Raw genomic sequence first — 6,000 nt, forward strand, 5'->3', positions numbered from 1 at the left:
AAAAAAGAAAAATGACAACATTACGAGACTCTGGCATCTGGAAATTGTGAGGCGTACAGTTTTTACACTAATTTAATGCATATTCTCACATTACAGTCATGTTTAACAGTTATCCATGTGTCATTCAAAGAGATGCATTGTATGAAAAGAATTTTGGCAATACAGAACCTCCTAGCTGGAGCAAGAGCTAATAATAAATGAAACACTTGTGCACAGACGAGCTACTTAGCATTTATCCACAGCTAGCCTCACAGAAGTAGAATGGGAAGAGGACCAGAAATCAGCTAGCTCCAACCCTTTTATTTAAAAAATGAAAAAATCTGAGACTCTAAGAGGGGAAGTGACCAGGCAAGGGTCAAAGGGAAGTGAGTAGAAGAAGTGAAATGTGGCCAGAGTCCAACATGCATCCTATAATACCACCCTGCTTCTTTTCACAATTGCAAATTCTCCTTTCATTGCCAAACTTCCCTTTCTTTGTACCTGAGCCAGACAGAGAACAAAATCAGGGGGTGATCTCAGCTCATCAGACCCATTCATATCTCTTATTTGATGGGGTGATTGCTCAGAAGAAGTTGGCTTTTACCTTCCAACAACCACCACTGATATATCTTTAGCTAAGATTGTCATTTTTCTATGTTTTAAGACAGTTTTTAGAATGCATATGTTATAAATCTTTTTTTTTCTAAATGTTTGTTTAATGGTGAAGGAGGTGTATTGCACTAGAAGCCAAGAGACCTGGTTCTGAGAATCAGCTACCAACTAACCAGGTATCTGTGGGAAAGTTCCATCCCCTGTGGGCCATTTTTATCACCTGTAAAATGAGGAAGAGTAGAGTTAAGGCCCTATGAGATTTAAAACTTCATAATTAAAAATATTCCATCTTATGTCAATTCCACAACACAAACTTTTTCAAAGTCAACAAGAAAACACTAAGCAAGATGTCATGGCAATATGCTAGGAGCAGTAGGGAAGACAGGGAGAAAGAAAGACCATGTTGTTGGAGTAAGTCATTGTCCAGGGGGATAACACACAAAGACTTGTAGAGAGGCCAATGGTTATGTGCCAGGAGAACACCTTTAGAGCAATCTTCCTTGTGTATGGACAGTCCAAGAACCAAGCTAGATGGAGTCCAATAATAATTTTAAAATAGAAACTAGGGGCACCTAAGTGGCTTAGTGGGTTAAGCCTCTGCCTTCGGCTCAGGTCATGATCCCACGGTCTTGGGATCGAGCCCCGCATCAGGCTCCCTGCTCAGCAAGGAGCCTGCTTCCTCCTCTCTCTCTCTGCCTCTCTGCCTACTTGTGATCTGTCAAATAAATAAATAAAATCTTTAAAAATAATAAAATAGAAACTAATTTCACCAAGTATTTATTCCTTGTTAGGCACTATTTCTGGCATAATGCATGTATAAACTCAGTTAATTCTTATAATTGTGTGAAATACACATTATTATATTTATCATCCAGGCAAGGAAACAATTGGTAGAAAAGAATAAATAACTAGCCCAAGGTCACACAGCTGGTTGAGCCGGAATTCAAATCCAGAGATTCCAGTTTTGGAGTCAAAGATCTTAATCACTCTGTAAAGTTCTTATGACAAATAAAGGACAAGAATGCACAATGAAGAGGTATGGATAACCACCTAGACAGAAGCAGTACTATAGGTGACAATAATAGCCATTGTGCATCGAACATCTATTTTGTACCACATCCTGTGTGAAATGTTTCATCTACATCATCGCATTCAATCCCATCTGATCATTCATTCAGCTAATATTTACTGAGGGCCTGCAAATTCACTATCTTTGTGGAAAAAAAAAAACTGTGATGAAAGTTCTGTAATAAGTCACATCCTATTGGTAAGGTTGGTTTGGAGACATTGTGCACATCATCCAAGGCCAAGGTCTGACACCAAAACCTGGGCCTCTTTGACATCATCAGACTCTAAGAAATCATGTATAGACTGGAACACTTTTCCTTTTTTTTTAAATTAATTTGATACAAGTGCTTCTTCTAATTGGCCATTAAAGTCATTTTCTAATTTATGGTTTGTGTGTGTGTGAAGAGGAAAAGCTAGATGGGAAGGCAAAGTCGCTAGGGACATCGACAGAAATGGAATCATTACAATCCTCCATCACCTGGCAGTCCACTGCCATTTGCCATCATTGCTTTGCTGTCACTGCAGAGGTGAGAGGCAGGAATCAGGGGGAGGGAGTGGTGTGTGATAGCATAAACAGGTGTAGATGAATGGGGGTCACATGGAGAGTATCTTCAAGACCACAAGTTCACAGGGTGATCTGCCAATGAGGAGTGACTGGAAAGGTGTTGGGCCTCTAGGAAAAGGAAAGACCCTTGGGTCATGCTAAGCTGCAAGCTCACCAGGAGTCAATCACTCTCATTTATTTGTTGACAGTTGAGGTCCAGCCCAGTCCCATCTTAGAGTAGAAAAGGACTTCCTATAATACAGCAAGTCAGTGAAGAAGGCTAAAAATTAGAATTGAGTTTAATTGATAGAACCTTTAAAGGAAAAAAACATTTCTTGTATAGCTCTATCTTGTTTTGTAGTACTTTCATATCCACGATCTTAGTAATTTCTCATCTCTGGGGAATGACTTACACAGGCTCACAGCATTGGGTCTTGAACCAGAACACGGGAATTCATCTTAGCAATTTCACTTCTCCATGGAATTAGAGTAGGGCCTAATTAGTGGTATTTGGATATAAAATCCCAAATCATACTGAAATCTAAAATGTGTGTCACATTCATCACCATGTGCCTAAACTTGGCTGCATGGAAATGAGTCTTACTCAGTACATTTTGTTCAACCAGCCCTGAAGACTCCCCAGAAAGAGGTGTTCAAGTCTAACCACCAGCACTTGTAAGTGTTGCCTTATTTGGAAATAGGGTCTTAACAGATGTAAGAGCACTACCTTTATCCAATAAGTCTTAACTGTCTAAGTATACATCTAGCCCTATATGAGTGCAGTGGCAGATGCTCAATATCTCATGGATATACATAGGATTAGACATAATGTCATTAAGGCTCATAGTACAGTACCTGTCACATATAATTTGGTAACAATTATATAATGTTAGTATTGGGGACCTATCCACCCTTCTCACTATACTCCTCTGCCCATTTCCATTGCTAACTCCTCCATAAGTTTTAGGTGGAATTGGTCAGAGCCTGGGACATTCATTGAGCCATGTTTTACTTATGGCCAGAGATGCTATCTTAAAGTTCAAGTCCCATGCACAATCTTAAAAATCTTCTTACTCCTTAAAGTGTCCACTTAATGAAGACAATGAGAGACCATTATATTTTGTTCTTGTGATGTCTGAAGACTCAATAGAATGTCTTAGGAATCAATGTCCTCTCCATTGGAAGGAGACAGGGCCACACAGCAAGAAGGGGATGATCTTGGTCATCATTGGTATGCTCTGGATAGGATACAATGTACAAAGTATTCCTGCTCATTGTCTGGTCCGTTTCATCCTTATGTTATCATCTTAACAAACAAAGAGGATAATTACCCATCTTTGATGGATTAAAAAATGCCTCCTGCCCAAGGTGTTCTCATTCTTAATCCCTGGAATCTGTGTTTATGTCACTTTACATTGTAAAAGGAATTTTGCAAATATGACTAAGTTAAGGATTTTAAGGTAATCCAGAATTATCCAGGTGGACCTGATTTAATTACGAGGATCCCTAAAGAAAGGGAGGCAGGAAGTCAGAGAGGAGAGAAAAGTTCACACTGCTGGTTCTAAAGATAAAGGAGGGGGCAACAGGCCAAGGAATGCAGACATCCTATAACAGCTGGGGAGGCAAGGGAACAGATTCACCCCTGGAACATGGTTCCTTAGAAGGAACATGGCTTTCCCCACACCTTAATATTAGGCTTCTGACATCCAAAATTATAATATAATAATTTTTGTTGTTTTAAGCAACTATGATTTTGATAATCTGTTGCAGCAGTAATAAAAAACTATTATACAATCTAAAGCACTTTAAAAGAAAAAAAGTCCTTCGGAGAAGCATATTTCTCAAAGTCTAGAATCATCTGGACCATCTGGGTCAAATACAGGGCATCAAGACCTGTGTTCAGGTGTTCTAGTAAACTGGACCAAGAGATCCAAACACATCTTCACTTTTCTAAGAACATTTTCTCTTAAATGATTAACAATATGCAAATTTAACAAAAATCTGTTCCTTTCTTCTTTCCTTTAATCCTTCTTTCCTTTCTGTAACAGATAGGTAGTTAGATAGGTAGATAGATAAAACCTGTGTACTTCATAAAACAAAATTCTTGACTTTAAGAAGCTTAACTAGGGGGGCACCTGGGTGGCTCAGTGGGTTAAGCCGCTGCCTTCGGCTCAGGTCATGATCTCAGGGTCCTGGGATCGAGTCCCGCATCGGGTTCTCTGCTCGGCGGAGATTCTGCTTCCCTCTCTCTCTCTCTGCCTGCCTCTCCATCTGCTTGTGATCTCTCTCTGTCAAATAAATAAATAAAAAATAAAAAAAAAAAAGAAGCTTAACTAGGATGAGATTTGGGGGTGGGGGTTGAACAACCAATATACATTTAAATCAGGGTTAAAGAAAAGGAAACCATAGTATTTTGGGGAAGCAGCTGACCATTCATGATATGGTGGCTTGAGTAGAATCCCAGATAATCCTTAAGCTATAGCTGGCCTGGCTGGCATACTTCACCTATAAGAAGAGAGAACTCTGAGAAGGTCAGTTCTTTTTTTTTTTTTTTTTAAGATTTTTATCTATTTACTTGACAGAGAGAGATCACAAGTAGGCAGAGAGGCAGGCAGAGAGAGAGGAGGAAGCAGGCTCCTTGCTGAGCAGAGAACCCGACGTGGCCTTGATCCCAGGACCCTGAGATCATGACCTGAGCTGAAGGCAAAGGCTTAACACACTGAGCCACCCAGGCACCTGTGAGAAAGTCAGTTCTTACTTGTTACCTTTGGAGGGCAAGTTCTTGATAACATCATCAAGCACCAACTCTGTTTCACCTGTGCCTGGTTCCTTGAAGTCAATGGAACCAGTAGTTAGGGACCAAGATGAGAACAGAAGCTGGAATCTGGACACAGCCTTGGCCCTCTCACTTCTTTTTCATGTTCTCTTAACCCCATCTCCCTGGCTTTGATAGGAATGGTTAACAACTTGGAGGTGAGTGGAGTAATTGTTCAAAGGCAGAAAACAAATTAATGAGGAGCATTGCCCTGTCTCAAATGCCAGTGATAGAAAGGATGTGGGGCTCCATAGCTTGCTGTGGGTGGGCAACTGCACATGAATAAAGAGCAGGGAGGAAAGAATTCTGCTGTGACAGTAAATAGATGTGCAAGGACATCATGATAACTTCAACATTTGAGTTCAGTGGCTTTCATTGTCTGCCATGCATAGTTAGGAAGACCCCTGTGCATGCACATTTTATTAATTCCCCTAGGATAGTTAGTTTTATGAAATATATTAGTGGCATATTCTTGCGTTCCCAGTACCCTTAAAAATATCTGAAATAGAAGACAACTACACTTAAATTTCTGTTAAGGTAGATTCCGTAATTTAACAGAAAATGCTATGCAACAGCAACGGTAAGCACTAAATGGGCTGTTTATGCCTGTAGCTATTAGGAGTTCCCAGGAAGCCTCAGTGTGCAAAACCCTTTGCCTCACTCACAACCATCGATCCTCACTCACTCAATGAAAGGAGGATTGCAGCTTTGAAAGCGTACTTGCTTTTAGTGTTCACACCTCTTCTAGTTTCTCCAGAATACCAGTGTATAGTCTATTTTGAAAGCAACAAGTAATTCCTCTTTAGGGGTTAGAGCATAAAGAGATACTCATTGAAGCAATTTTCCTTTCCTTTCTAAGACACTAAGAATTTGATGTTAACCCTTAATAAGAGAATTTGCATTTTAGGTGAAAGGTCATGGAGAAAGGATCAATGAAATACAGAAAGCTGCTATTAGTGGAATTTTAGGATGACATGAAAAG

General features: G+C 39.9%; 1 long non-coding RNA gene across 1 annotated transcript in view; it reads right to left on the reverse strand.

Moving 5' to 3' along the window:
* Positions 1-5,038, reverse strand: part of LOC125098126 (uncharacterized) — a 280,918-nt gene extending 275,880 nt beyond the window's left edge. The window contains exon 1 of the long non-coding RNA XR_007126726.1: positions 4,962-5,038. This is a non-coding gene — a long non-coding RNA (uncharacterized LOC125098126). The remainder of the gene's footprint in view (positions 1-4,961) is intronic.
* Between the last annotated feature and the right edge of the window lie 962 nt (positions 5,039-6,000).

The sequence above is a fragment of the Lutra lutra genome, chromosome 4 (assembly GCF_902655055.1).
Source record: "Lutra lutra chromosome 4, mLutLut1.2, whole genome shotgun sequence".
Lineage (NCBI taxonomy): Eukaryota > Metazoa > Chordata > Mammalia > Carnivora > Mustelidae > Lutra > Lutra lutra.